Genomic DNA, 16316 nt, shown 5'->3' on the forward strand with positions numbered 1-16316 from the left:
AATAAATTACGTCTAGAAAGACAGTGGTATTGAGATATTAACTTCGAAGTTGCTAAAGCAATTCTGGATAAATGAATGAAGAATTATTTAAAAGGTTATTATTCAAAGATTGAAATTAGACATATACACAAGGTGTGAAATGGACTGCTGTGAAATGGCTTGATCTTTCATTTATGCATTACTTTTTTAGCTTTAGCATACCTGCTTGAAATCTTACGGTTGGATTTGTCTTTTTTCCTCATTTAAAAACAATGTATCATCACATTAAGCCATTTGTCAATAAAAATATCGGCACATTCCATACACATATGATGCAATGAATTAACATTTAATAGCTGGACAATTTTCCTCTTAACATGAAGCCTACTAACAGAAAGAAAATCTACAAAATCCCGGCTTTAATCTGAGAAGAGGGATAAAAGAAAGAAAAGTTTGAAAATGTTGTCGATAGTGATGCTTTGAGGAATATTTACGTACAATTAGAGTAAAAATGTAACATACCCTTGGCTGTATAGTCGAGGATTTTTAAAGTCGCTGGCCTGGAAATGATCTGAACAGATCTTATAATTCTTATACAAGTGTAACGTCCCTTCTTTCTTGTACAATTTATCCAAATCGCTTCTGTGACATTTCAAAACCCACAGATCACACCTACAACAACACATCGGTATTGAAGGTTAACTGCTGCACTATACAATAAAATATGCGTATTATATTTTAAGCCCGTTAAAACATGGTTCGAGCAGGTCAGAAGATTATGAAGTACTATAAAAATCTCTGTCACTGGAAGAATATATATGCAAACACAATATTACTTACATGTTCTTGTCACGAGGGAACCTGAAGAACGAGCGCGCATTTTTCTCTACTTCGTAATTACTGCAGCCAAACACAGCACATACCTTACCCCTCATGTTGAGAGGAGATATCAAGGAATGACACACGCTACTATATAATTATGTCAACTCACTGAAAACGCATAAATAACACCAAAAACTTCACACAAAAATACACGTGCTCTTATGAGAGTATCAGTACTGTTCAGGTCTATCCGCTAGAGTGAGCTCCAATAGCTGTCCCTCGATATCTCTCTCAGTGTCGTGTATTGCCTCTACTGTATTTGACCGCGGTAGTTGCCAGTGCCATATTCTCTTTGGTGGTATCCATTAACTTACTGTTAGGCCGCGAATGCAAGACAACCCTTGAGATTTCGCATGAGATTCTGAGAGAGAAAAAATTAACGTCGTCCTGGATTCGGAGAAATACGGTATCACTCCAGAGATTTCTGTGGCAAACACTTCAGTTTTCTTCTTCCAATCGCGTCACCTAACCTAACCGTATATGTATCATGAAAACATAGTTGAAACACATGTAGAGAACTGATAACCTCCTCGCTAAAAAATGTAAATAGTCTTTCCGAAATTTAACTACAGTAGACGCGAGAAGATATTAACTATCCTCTGAAATCAGTGATGTACTCTGCCATATCTTGAGGTGTTTCACATTCTTGCTTAATTTCCGTGTGTAACATTAAAATTAAGGGATCGTTTACCTCAGTCTTTATTTTTTACGAGTTAACAACTGCTATCGGCCACGTTATTTACGCATTTATTACGAAAACGTGTTATTCTCTTTCATTTCGTTTCTTTTTTTACATTTTTTTATAGAGAATAGCAGTCGACGGGTATTACTAATCGACTCCGACATCGCCTTCGAATGTCGACGAGAGAGCTCGCAAATGCTAATGCACATAGTGAGAAAACTATACAGTACCGAAGATGATCTATCGCAATTTGTAGCAAACGTTTCACTTTTCTTATTCAAACAGCGTCACCCATCCTAACTTATCCGTATTATACGTATGATGAAAACACACTTCTAGCGCCAATAGAGAAATAACCTTCTCGCTATGAATGTTCATAATAGCTTTTCCGTAATTTATCCAGACGCGAGAAATATAAACTAACCTCTGAAATCAATTATGCACTCTACCATATCTCGAGGTGGATCCCATTCTTACTAAATTGCAGTATTTAGCCTTAAAATTAAGCGATCTTTTAGTCAGTCTTTACTTTTAACGAGTTAACAACCGTTATAGGACACGTTATTTACGCATTTATTAAGAAATTGTCCTCTTTCATTTCGAATTTTCTTTACAGAACAGCAGTCGACGGGTATTACTGATCGACTCCGACATCGCCTTCGAATGTCGACGAGAAAACTCGCTAGTGGACATAGGGAGGAAACGATACCGAAAGTAATCGATCGCATGCAATGTAATTGCTGGGGTGCATAAATATCGGGAACAGAAAAAAACGCGCGCACTTAATCGCTCGTAATAACGGATGCGTCAGTGATAGGTCTCTCGCTGTAACCAAAGGACGACACACAGTTTAATATAGGAATTTTGAAGGGACAGAAAGCTATTGTCGCTATAGCGGAGTTCTCGTTATATGCCGTACTCGCTATTGCGGACTTCTACTGTAGTTAGTGGGACATAAAGCAAATAACATTTTAAACATAAATGATATACCCGAGCAAGATATTTTAACCCTAGTATACTAACACGTCGTAAATTTTACACGGCAGTGTGGCAACATAGCCTGCTGCTCCAAAACCGGACATTTCTTTGCTCTGAACGCCTTGCTAACTTGAGTTGGAAGCGAGCTGCCCGGTTGTTTTGAATGTAGTATTTTATCAGTTTATCAATTTACGACACATTGGTTTTATTGCAAATTTTTGTTGTTCACGATTTAAATTAATTTTCCTTCGCTTTTCTCTGTATCTTCATTAATAGAATAGAGTTTTCTTAAAAGCAGTGCTAAATCAACTCCAAGTGATTGCCAAGTGTGCCCACCGCGTTTGAGAAGAAAGACGACCAATTTATGTGGATACTGTCACCGTGCCATTTGTGCCCAATATAGTGCAATGTGCTCTGTTTTGTGTGACGATTGAAGCAACAAATCATATCCACTGTTGTTAAATTTGAACCTCGTACTTCTTGAGACTGCGTACATTGTCAGTACTTTATGTTATACCAGTGGCGAAGCTTGGAGGGAACCTAAGAGTCTCAGATTCCCCAGACGAAATACAAATAATAAATTATTGATATAAGGCACGAAAATTATGTCTAATAAATTAATAGACTTCACGGCTTTCCGATCTGCCGCGCTACCCGCAGAGCACTGAGCCTAGCCGTTGAGTCTGGCTTCAGCCAGACTCTTACCTTTCTGCTAGCGGGCGGGGCTTGTACTGGTTGCTATGACAACGTATGACGTCATGCAGCGGTAAGTGCTCGCTTTGAAACCTAGCTGGGAGTCTAGTCTCCAAGTCGCGAGTTACGAGTTAATGTTTACGTTCTGATCTGTTGATCTGTGAAGTTTACAACTTATTATTAGTGGTCTGTGTTTTATGAAGAGTTGCCAGTATTTTTTAAATCCGTGTATAATGAATGAAAGTAATGATATTATTACATACTTGCTTCGAACTCCATTTTCTTCTTTGTCTTTCGAAGAAAAATGTGCCCTGAAAGACAAGCAGCCACAGCCATTATTGAAAATTGTGCAAAAGGATGGAAACCAAATAAGAACTTTCCAGTCCCAATGGTATAAGGATTATACATGGCTTACAGCAAGTGTGACAGATTGTAAGTTTTATTATTACATTTGCATATTATTTGGAGGTGATAGGGAATGGAATGAGGGTGGCATCAGTACCCTAGAAAATTTTCATAGAAGAGCACGTAAACACCAGATTTCAAAAAGACATATTCAGAACAGTGAGCGTTTTCTTCTTCTCCGCAGGAGTGGAATAGATCATGCGATATCAGGAGCGGCTCGTCTTGCAGCTCTAAAGCATAATGAGTTAGTAAATCATAATAGACGGGTTCTTGGCAGGTTAGTTCAAGTGGTGTGTTTTCTCGGAAAACAAGAACTTCCATTCCGTGGGCATGACGAGAGTAGTGACTCCGTAAATAAAGGTAACTACCTCGAGACCTTGGAATTGCTAGCACAAGAAAATTCATGAGAGAGCATCTGGGAGCAACTTCGGGATTTAAAGGAACTTCGAGTGACATTCAGAATGAACTTATTGACTGTGTAACTCAAGTGATGAATGAAGAGATTCAGAAAGAAATTTATATTTGTGAATTTGTATCAGTTCAGGCGGATGAAACATTAGATATATCTTGTCAGAATCAGATGAACATTATATTTCGGTATTGTGTTGGTTATAACGTTCACGAGAGGTTTGTGGGGTTCTACGACGTCTCAAAAGATAAAAGTGCCACTGGACTGTCAGCCGTAATATTGGATGTCTTACGAAAATGGGGCGTAGAAAAGAAGTTAATATGTCAGACTTACGACGAGGCTTCCGTAATGGCGGGTTCTACAGGGGGTGTTCAAACTATCGTAAAGCAAGTTTGCCCACATGCACTGTTTATACATTGCTATGCACATAATCTTAATTTGGTACTCTTGTATGGAGCAAAAGCTATAAAGAAAGTGCGTCTCTTTACTTATGATTTGACTGCCTTCCAAACATATTTCAGCAAGTCATCAAAGAGAACTCAAGTCCTAAGAGATAAAGGCTTTAAACTTCCCCCGGCATGTACGACACGTTGGAACTTCCACTCCAGAGCAACACTAACAATAGCATCCCATTTCAAGGACTTGAAAGAAGCTCTTACACACATTGTTGATAAAGATGAAGAATGGGATGGCGAATCTGTTAATTGTGCTATGGGACTGGTTAAGAGATTAGACGACCCTAATTTCCTCTTCCTGTTGTGCGTCTTCAACAAGATATTTTGCTACACGGATCATTTATTCAAGGTGCTGCAAGCAAAATGCACATCTAATGTAAATATCTGCAACCATGAGATAAAGCAAACCATAAATAACTTAAAAAATCTGAGACATGAAGAAACAGTGAATGAATGCATAGACACCAGCAAAGCTCTCAATACCGCAATGGCAACAGAATCATTTGTAGTGCCAATCCTCACAGTCTTAGCATATGAAATAATTGATACCACCGTGGTACAGATGGAAATACGGTTCTGTGACTTTGAAAACTTCCATTTTGCAGAATTATTGGATGAGAATCAATTTAAGGCTTACAACACAAGTTTTCCCTCAATGAAAATGAAACAACTCCTAAAGATGTACCCTTTTTTCGAAAGTGAACAACTGACAAATGAACTTAAGAATGTGTACCCTGATGAAGTTAAACATCTACCTCCACAAATACTGCTAAAATATATGTTGGATAATGGTCTGGACAAGGTTTACGAACAAACAACACGTTTGGTTCGTTTAGTTCTCACATTTCCAGTGACATGTTCGAGTGAAAGAAGTATGAGTGCGCTAAAACGCATAAAAACCTCCCTGAGGAATTCAGTGACAAACAGTAGACTATGTAATTTAAGTACACTTGCGATAGAGAAATCTCTATTGCACGAACTGTCAAATAATCAGAGCTTCAGGGACCGTGTCATTGATGCATTTGCAGAAAGGAGCGCCGCATACACTTGCTGTATAAAAGAATTTAAGGTAAGCTTGAACAATATTCTTAGACTCCCCAAGTAATATAGCTAGCTTCGCCACTGTGTTATACAGGTTTAAATTTGTAGCATCATGAAGTTTAAATAAAAAGAATCGTAACTTTTGAGTGATTAGTATTGACGTAACTCCTATCTAACGTTATTAAATGAGGCCACAGCACTAGTTGCAAATAGAGGATTGTGGCAGCATTTAGTAAATTCACAGAGGCTTGCAGACTGAATGCTGAAAAGCATAACAGTCTTTAATGATAATGTATGTATGTATGTATGTATGTATGTAAAAGAGAAACGTGTGGCATTCAAAACAACAACTGAGGGCTCTACACTAAATAAATTTAATGTTTAAATCATCAACTTAGCGTGCACTGTTTTTTGTCTTTCTTTGTTCACATCGTTGCTACAGTGCCATTCAGCGGACGTAATAATTTTCTAGAACATAATATGGTTGCCATGTCTGCGGCACTTCGTAAGTGTATCATTATCTCTTCAGGTGATTGTTATGGTGTTGAGTGTACCTAGAATTGACCCCATGTAAAGTGGATCCTAGGAGGATTATCTTAACTTGTGGTGTTATTATGTGTTCCAGACTCAGTGCGAACTATGTGCAGCACTCTACGGATCACTGGCGGAACATGTGGAGATGAGGGAGTTGCAGCTGAGAGAAGACACCAGAGTGGTGGAAGAATTGGAGAGAACTCTTAAGGAGACACAGAACAGCCTGAGGTTATGGGAAGAAGTACTCAAAAAGAGGGAGATGTTAATAGAACAAATGGAGGAGGCACTTGAGAAGAAAGTAAAGGAGGTGGAGAAAGCATGTAAGGATAGAGAGAAGGTTGTTGAGCAGCGAGAGTTGGCTTGTGAGATGAGAGAGGAACTTTCTCGTCAGAGAGAGAGGGAGTGGCGGGACAGAGAGGAAGGTCCACGATGGCCGGAACTGCTCGCCCAGTATGAACCAGGTCATGAAATCCTTCAGCAGACTCTAAATTGGGCAGCTGATGAAGGATACATCAATGTGGTGAATTTCCTTCTTGCAAAAAATCCCTGTGTGGACTGGAAATGCACTGCATTGAACCATGCTGCAGAGAGGGGGCAGCTGCATGTTGTGAAGGCTCTGGTAGAAGAGGAGAAAAATCAGGGTCGAGAGGACTGTCTCTCCTTTGGAAGGAGTGACATAGATGTGAACATTGGCACCCACAGTCAAGGAGTGCCTGCACTGTTCTTGTCAGCAAAAGAGGGCCACATTGAGGTGGTGAGGTACCTGGTGGAGGAGGGTGGTATTACTGGGGAATTGCTGGATACTGCTCTTGTTCAAGCTGCTCAGTGGGGTCACCTCGATATAGTGAGGTACCTCACCACACTAGACCTCACTTGTGTCAATGTAAAGACTAGTCATGGTCACAGTCCACTACATGTGGCTGCACAGTTTGGTCACCTCGATATAGTGAGGTACCTCACCACACTAGACCCCACTTGTCTCAATGTAAGTACTACTGTTGGTGACACTCCACTACACCTGGCTGTACGTGAAGGTCACCTTGAGGTAATAAAGTACCTAACCACACTAGACCCCACTTGTGTCAATGTAAAGACTAGTCATGGTCACAGTCCACTACATGTGGCTGCACAGTTTGGTCAGCTTGATGTAATGAAGTACCTCACCACAGTAGACCCCACATGTGTCAATGTAAAGACTAGTGTTGGCCACACTCCACTACATGTGGCTGCACAGTTTGGTCAGCTTGATGTAATGAAGTACCTCTTCACAGTAGACCCCACATGTGTCAATGTAGAGACTAGTGATGGTAGCACTCCACTACACATGGCTGCACAGTGTGGTCACCTTGAGGTAATAAAGTACCTAACCACACTAGACCCCACTTGTGTCAATGTAAAGACTAGTCATGGTCACACTCCACTACATGTGGCTGCACAGTTTGGTCAGCTTGATGTAATGAAGTACCTCACCACAGTAGACCCCACATGTGTCAATGTAAAGACTAGTCGTGGTCACACTCCACTACATGTGGCTGCTCAGTTTGGTCAGCTTGATGTAGTGAAGTACCTCATCACAGTAGACCCCACTTGTGTACAGACTAGGTATCGTCACACTGCTCTGACCCTTGCTAAACAGAATTTTTACAGTGAGGTTGTACACTTCCTAGAACAGTGCTCACTGAACAAGTAAGTTACTTGGAACATACAACAGCATTAATCTAGTGTGTCTCCCTCTATCTGCAGTACAGTTGCTGCCTGCGGGTTGGAGGTGAGGAGGAGCCCTTCCTCCTCTCTAGAGCATCAGTGTTACAACAGTGAGGGATCCTGTCGGTAACAATGAACTCTCTGTTGTGTCATGACCTGAAAGTGGATGATTGTCTGTGCTAAGGTTTGTACTGCGCCCTTTTTACCGGGCTGCTCAGCCGGAGAGCGAGAGTCTCAGACGTAGACCGTTCGCTTTCAGGCTATGCAAAAATTTCAAGGGCAAGGTTTAGCTTAAGGACTAGCGACAAATGAAGGAAACACTAAAATAGGTTTTAACATTTATTACAACCAGCACTCTCCACAAACAAATTAAAATTTTACAAAATCTTGGGTTTCTTTGATTATTTTTTTCTCCGCCAGTTTTCATTAATCGGGGTTTTCTTCCTTAGAAACCGGCAGACACGCGTTTCTGCAATTACATAGATAGAAATTAGCCTACATTTTACTTGGTAAAGTAATCAACGTGGTTTTGAGAATACCTTTCTCCAATAAAAAGTTTTAAATTACTTTAAAATTAAATTAACTTCTCCTATAATTCATTTATAACTAATACTTGGATTATCACTTTCTCTAATGGAAAAATTAAATAAAAATTCCACTGATGAAATTATCCTCAAATTATCTTTCTCAGATTTAAAAATTATCAACTGAAATATTTCTACAATTATTCTTATAAAATTCTCCTCAATAATTGCATAAATTGACACCGTGTCAATCTCAGTATTATCCATTGACTCAGAATTAATTGTTTTGCAAGGTTTACAATAATCATTCCGTGATTCCCATCCACGGACATGGTCCTTGCTTATTCATTTTTTCTAAAGACATAAGATCCTATTTTACCTTATTTTGCAATAAAATTTACTAAAGATTCACATTTGAATAAATCATGACCACAACAGACGACATTAAATCGACCCAAAATACGCGCGCAGCGGAAAGGAGTTCACGACAGATGTCGACAAGAAAAATATCACAGTCCACAAAAACATTGATAAAACACACATCACACTCACACTAGGATCCACGGCAATATTAAAAGAATATTTATAACGAATACTAGTCCTTAATTATTATTTTAAGTTTTAGTCAAAATCATAAAAAAAAATTCTGATGACGGTATCGGATAAAATTTATCATTGCGACAGATCGGAAGGTGATGATGTCGGGATTATCACTTTAATGATGAAATTAAGTTCACAACGATATCCAGGAGGATGTTGGTAATAGATATCTTTAAAAAAAATATCCTACGAAAATGTCCATGACGCAGGTCAAAATTAAACATACGCGCTTACGGTCCATGAGTTGCGACACTATTATTATTCTCCTAATATTATGGCTCTCAATTAATATGCGCTTCATCTGAAGAAATTATGTTTAGCAACATACTCTTTTCACACTAGCCTTAATTAATGGATTCACAAAACAATCACCTAATAATAGATCCATTTCCAAGTCACAATGCAGTAAATGTAAAGAATGATCTGTTAAGATACAGCCATGTCCCAGGCTCACATTTACCTAATCTGAGCACATATTAATCTCATTCAAGAACAAATAACATTTACACTCATGACCTTACTTATATTTTTAACCCGTAATGAGGTGTAATTATTTTTATTATTATTATTAATAACCGTGCGTGGTCACATCCGCGTAGACTACAGTACAATAAATTTACAGATGACTCGAATACATCTTAAATCCGTCAAAAGATCGCAATATCACTGAGGGTAAACCTGACTTAATGAAATGCGCTGATATTCTGTCCCATCTGACTTCAAATAAATTATAATATCATTTCAAATCAAATCTAGATTATCGGAAGGGTCAAATTAATTTTAATACTCCTATTATGCTGGATTAGGACATTCAAAGTACCTCTTGAAGACATCTACTCAAACTAACTAACTAACTAACTAATAGAATCCAATACTCATTCACACAACATCACTACCTACCTTGCACCACGGAAAGAAGGAATGGAAAATTTAACTACAGAAATACGAGAAATTACTGCAAATGAATAAGAAAAGACAATGTTTACAATAAGTTTACAAAGATTGACAGATAATAAAATTGTAATGTAGCACTCAAGTGAATGTTGAAGCTGAATTTTGGCGGATAATCAGAACATGGGTTACATCACCCACCATCGAACTGCGTCCCTTTCATGTCTGAAGATGCCTCACATGCTTAGAAATTCATTGAAGCAGCGAGGACATACAAGAAATAGCAGTGGACTTCAGCTTGCTGGTGTATGGGCATCTTGAAATATTTTCGAACTCCAGGTGGTCTTCCTCTTCTGTTTTTCCAGTAAAATAAGCTGAAACTAACAAACAAGCCTTAAAATGTGTCCAATACACACACACGATGATTAATATTTTGGGTGGAATACATAACTTTTCAATAACCCTCTAAAATTTGTAGACTGATTTTATAATAATTTTGAACTGCCGAATGCTCAATATTCAGGGAGGTCTGCGAAATAAAATTCCTGAGACAGAGGTGTGTCATCTTAATCGATCTTGATTGGTTGATCGCCTGCGCTCAGGCAGGTGTTATATTTTTATTGGCTGATACCGTTAGACGTAAAGCGGCCTTGGGATTATCGATCGGCTGGCCTTGCTCTTCCCCTGCTTGTCACGTGGTACACAGCTGACTGAAGGACACATGAAAAAAAATTCCCAACTCTCTCCTCTTGCTTGCTCGACCGGGGGAAATCCAGCTCCAAGTAGCTCGCTTCTCGACGATACGGAAATGATAAAATTCCCGTCCTGGCTGTTGAAATACTGTCCTAGCTCACTAGGATAATAAATTATTCCTTCTGAATAAAATATAGCAAAATTTGAAGGGCACAGTACCAATGTAAATAAATTGTTGTAAGGTTATAAAACTGTTAAATATGAGTTTATGTTGGCTTCATCCCCATCTTCCTTGTGATTAAATTAGCATCTCACTGCCTCCTTTGTTCTTGAGGGGTGCAGACTACATGACACTTTCTAACTGGGAGTTGAGTAGCATAACTGTTGTCCATAGTAACTTTGTTTATCATAGTATCGTCTAATTAAGTGGTTGAAACCACTCTACAAGCTGAAGATAGTGTGGATAGTCAGCACTGTAGATCATCCAGGGGCCTGTTCCATGAACAAACTTTGCAACTTTTCAGTTCTTGCAAAGTGCAAAGTCTTTCTCTTCCATGATCTAGGTTTTACTTTTCAATTTCTTTTTAGAGTGAAAAGTCTTTGTGAATGAATGATGCAATCAAGTTTCTTCCACGGACAAACTGTATAATACTCCATTATTTTAATGCTTTACCTTTCACAGCAATTTTGACAGTATAATTGTTGTACCGGTAGTTTTAAAGTTTTGATCATGGAAAAGAAAGATTATTACAAGAAGCTGGCTCTGCTGGAAGTTGTCAAGGAGAAACGGGACATTCTTTATAGCAAAATTAAAAATAACCTCTCAAATGATGAGCATCAATGTTCATGAGAGCACTGTCAGCACATCCACACACACAAGGAAATTCACCCTTCATTAGAAATTCCATTGCTGTATTATGTGGATTGTCAGGCCTATGTACTACTGTATGTTAGTATATATTACATTTACTATATTGACTTCATATTCACAGTGAGGCAGCTACAAAAACAGCACTGTGAGTGTGGGAAAGATTTGGTGATGGCCTTCATGGACATAGAGAAGGCACATGATAGTGTCCGTAGAAACAAGATCTGGGAAGCTTTGAGAGTAAAAGCAGTAAATGACCAGATATTGACAAGGGTGAGAAATATGTATGATGGAAGCGAAAGCTCTGTTAAAGTTGGAACCGAAAGAAATGGATGATTTAAGTTAACAAATGGTGCAAAGCAAGGAAGTGCCCTCTCACCTCTGCTATTTATAGTGGTGATGGATATAATACAGAAGGTAGCATTGGGGAGAGAAAAAAGAAAGCAGTGTTGTTTACAGATAAACTACTAATATGGGGAAACAGAGTGAAGTTTACGAACAGCTAAACGTATGAGAAGAAGTTTGCAGCCCAAAAGAGTGAAGTGCTGGTAACAACATGACATTAGGAGGGGAGCAGTTGAAAAGAGCAGAAAGCTTTAAATATCTGGGAAGTGTAATTGAAGAAAATGGAGGAAACAGGATGGAAATAGGAAGGTGTGCAAATGGATTCTTTAAGAGTATGGGAGGATTTATATGGAACAGGGATGTATCACAGAGATGTAAAGGAATTATCTACAAGACTTATTTGGTGCCAATTTTGACATATGGATCAGAAACGTGGGTGATGAAGGAGAGGGACAAAAATGAAGTTTCAAAGGTGTTGAGTAGGTTTAATAAGAATGGACAGAATAAGAAATGAGAGATCTTGGGAAATTGTAAATGAGGTCGGTGGCGGCGGCTGCGACTCGTATCCAAGTAAACAATATTCTTCACCAGTTTACATTTTCACACTCGCAAAGCTTTGTTGAATATGTTTCATATGACTTAGTAGCCCAATCTTTGCATGAAACATATGTCCACACAGATCACATAAAATGGTTGAGGGAGGGCGGAACTGAGCTTGACGGATTTTCCGTGCTTGTCGTTTATCCTCTTCAAGACACCGTTCTTCTTCTTCAAACACCGAAATTGATGTAGAAACAGTGTGGTGCCAAAGTGCATGATTTTAAGCAAATGTATCCCAGGAGTGAGTGTTAATTCCAAGTCTTTTCATAGTATGCTTTAGCTGATCCTTGAAACACCTCAAAGGAGCTTCATGAGGTCCTGTGGCGGAACAGAGTTCAGTATACAGAAGTTGACGAGGAAGCCTCGTTTCACTCATGCGATGGACATGCCCTATCCATCTGAGACGGTGGCCAGTGATGGTAAGCTCAGTCCTTATAGCATGTTCCTTCTCAAAAACTGCAAGCCTGGTGACCCGGTCTTACCATTTGATGTTCAAGTTGGAACTAAGTTTTTTTCAAATGGAAGCACTCTAGCTTTTTGATATCCTGACAGTAGTGTGTGTGTCAGTGTCAGTAAAGCAGTGTCTATATAACAACAGGATGGTAAACCATGATACTGGTGTGCATTGTGGTAAATCAGGTACCCTTACAGGAAAAGATAGAAAAATCTAGGCTGCAGTGATATGGACATCAAATCAAAATCTCTTTATTTGCAAATGAGGTGTCTACCTCGGTGGCAAATGGTACACTAAAATACATTATTGTCAAGCACTAAATATTAAATTAACTAGAGAAGAAAATTTTCCTATAATACAATACTATACAATTTACACTAACAATGCTTTCCTTTAAACACACAGCTCATCGTTAATAAATTTATATTGTTTACAAAATTCTACTTATAATATCTCCTGTACTACTTACAAATATAGTCAACTGATATACAGTATGTGGAATTACTTCAAATGATACTATACAACTGGTATAAGATTAATATTTACATTGCATTTATTTACTTATTTACTTTTTTTTTTTACCCATTCTGGAACCTAAGTAGCATAACGACCTGCTGCGTCTTAACCAGAGCCCCTTTTGCCACCACTTTTCGGAGTTCCTGAAGGGCCTTCACAGCTACCGTAGCGGTCCCAGGGCCCTCGAAGTCCTCACTGTACTTCACCCCTACAGGCAGTCCCCTACTCCTTAGACCAGACGATGGAATTAATTTATTCACACACATTTTTTTTATTTTTTTTACAATAACCTGCACTGGTCGAATGCCCTCTAACACTTCATTTATTTTCTCTGTTGCTGTTTATTCTCTTCTTGAATATCTGTACAGATTTTGTAAAAGGATCAAACACTACCCCTGGTAAACTGTTCCACTCCTTCACACCCTTCCCAATGAATGAAAATTTACCCCAATCGCTTCTGCTAAAATTCCTTCTAATTTTATATTTGTGGTCAGTCCTGCCGATATAATTATTTTCCAACTGAAGCCTCTCACGGATATCTCCCCATGTCTCTTCTCTTGTATAGGCTCTATATAATCCTATAAATCTAGTTTTCTTCCTTCTCTTACTTAGAGTTTCCCACCCAAGTTCCTCTAACACTTCTGATACACTACTCTTTCTCCTGAAATGCCCTGTTACAAATCTTGCTGCTTTCCTCTGCACACTATCTGTTTCTTTTATTAGGTATTCTTGGTGCGGATCCCAAACACTGTGTGCATATTCCAATAATGGACGAACCATACTCAGGTAACTTTTTTCTTTTAATTCTTTGTTGCACCCTTTAAGTAGCCTCATTATGACATGTAACGATCTGTATGCTTTCCCAACAATATCATCAACATGACCCTTCCAGTGCAAATTACTTTCAAATCTCACACCTAAGTATTTGCACTTGCCATCTTTTGGGATAACTACCTCATCCAAAGTATATTCAAATTCAGTTTTAAAGCTCCTGTTTGTAAAAGTTGTAACAGTTGATTTGCCTCCATTAACCTTCATATCATTTTCTTCAACCCATTGTTGGATACTTTCAAGGTCCCTTTGTAATTCTGAACAGTCCTCAATGTTGTTTATTTTCCTATAAACAATTATGTCATCTGCATACCATCTTATTTTTGATGTTATATTAAGAGAATGGGAGAAGAGAGTATACAAAGAAAGATGTTAGAAATGGAGTTGAAGGGAAGGAGACGAAGAGGACCGGGTGAGTTGGCCCTTTGGTTAGGGGCGCACAGCTGTGAGCTTGCATTCGGGAGACAGTGGGTTCGAACCCCACTGTCGGCAGCCCTGAATATGGTTTTGCGTGATTTCCCATTTTCACAACATGCTGTATCTTAATTAAGGCCACGGCCGCTTCATTCCCACTCCTAGCCGTTTCCTATCCCATCGTCGCTATAAGATCTATCAGTGAAGGTGCGACGTAAAGTCAATTGTAAAAAGAGACCTAGAGGAAGACTGAGGGACAGATGGCTGAAAGGTGTAAAGAAGAGCATCGAGGCAAGAGGAAGGTATTGGATAACAGTGACATAAGAGAAGCGGTGCATGAACAGAGGTTTATGTTCCAAGCAGACCTAGTCTGTGATTGGAAACTGCTCCGGATTATGAAGAAGTAAACTTACTAAGAATGTACGGTAATTGTTACATGCAATTCAATTACTTTTACTCAGGTACTTCGGGTACTTCCCAACTCTGAATGTTTGCATGATGAATACTTTGTAAACAAGGTGGAAAGGAGACTGCTGGGATAGATAAATTGAGAATGAAGAAGAGATAACTGCAAGAGTGAGAGGGAATGAGAAGCAGACGATTATGTCAGAATACCAAAAGAAGATTGGTAGAATTCTGCAAAATCAGCAAAAAAATGACAAAAAAAAAAGGATCGAAAGAAAGAGACAAACTGAGAAATAAAAGGTATGGTGTGGTGGTTAATGGATATGCAAAGGGTATTTTAGTACTGTATGTTCCTCGCATATTATATTTTATCAGACTTAATTAATATAATTTTTTTACAATTCACTTTTCATCGCACCGACACAGATAGGTCTTATGGTAACGATGTGATAGGAAATGGCTTAAAGTGGAAATGAAACAGCTGTGGTCTTATTAAAGGTATAACCCCAGTATTTGCCTGGTGTGAAAATGGGAAAAAATGGAATACCATCTTCAGGGCTGCCAACTGTGGGGTTCAAACCCACTATCTCCTGGATGCAAGCTCACAGCAATATGAAAATATTATTCACCTTCCATGTAGACACAAACCTTGTTGATACTCTCAACAAACGTATCTATAGGCTCATATGTTTCTGAGAAAAGTGTGCTGGCGAGGAACTTATAGCTGGAACCCCACAAATGCTTGGCGATGATGGAAAGTCTTGCCAGAAGTACTACACCCCAGAGCAGCTTTCCACCATGTTCGTGACCACACCTGAACTAAATCACCTCCATGAAGAAGAAGAAGAATGCGACTTTGACTTCGAGGGTCCTTACAGCTACGTTAAGAAATAGGATATCAAGTACTCTTTATTTTGAGTGACTGAACAAGAATGAATATTAAAGGGAGGAAGATGACAAGAACAGTTTTTTCTTGTGTGGCGAAACAGTGGAAAAGGCACACTTGTTAAGAGTCTGTAGGGAGACAGAATCACTTAGAATCAAATATCTCTGCCAGGCTGAGTGACTCAGACATTTGAGGCACTGGTCTTCTGGTCCCAGCTTGGCAGGTTCAATCCTGAATAAGTCCAGTGGTATTGAAGGTGCTGAAAATACATCAGCCTCGTGTCGGTAGAGTTACTGGCATGGATAAAACTCCTCAGGGACTACATTCCGGCACTTTGATATCTCCAAAAACCGTAAATGTAGTTAGTAATAGTATTATTAATCAAGTTTTCTGATAGTGAATCTCAGGTAAGAGAGAAAGAATTCTGCATAATTATGAAAGTGTTAAACAAAGAGTGGACTGCACCAGGAAAAAAAAACAAAACTATTTTTTATTTAAAAAATACTACTACTAAAATGTTTTCTTTC

At 38.8% G+C, this 16316-nt stretch overlaps 1 protein-coding gene across 1 annotated transcript in view; it reads right to left on the reverse strand.

Moving 5' to 3' along the window:
- Window positions 1–10040: 10040 nt before the first annotated feature.
- Window positions 10041–16316, reverse strand: part of LOC136858757 (uncharacterized) — a 125905-nt gene continuing 119629 nt past the window's right edge. The window contains exon 9 of the mRNA XM_068225684.1: window positions 10041–10157. The gene's annotated coding sequence lies outside the window, so the exon portion shown is untranslated. The remainder of the gene's footprint in view (window positions 10158–16316) is intronic.

Source organism: Anabrus simplex, chromosome 1 (assembly GCF_040414725.1).
Source record: "Anabrus simplex isolate iqAnaSimp1 chromosome 1, ASM4041472v1, whole genome shotgun sequence".
Taxonomy (NCBI): Eukaryota; Metazoa; Arthropoda; class Insecta; order Orthoptera; family Tettigoniidae; genus Anabrus; species Anabrus simplex.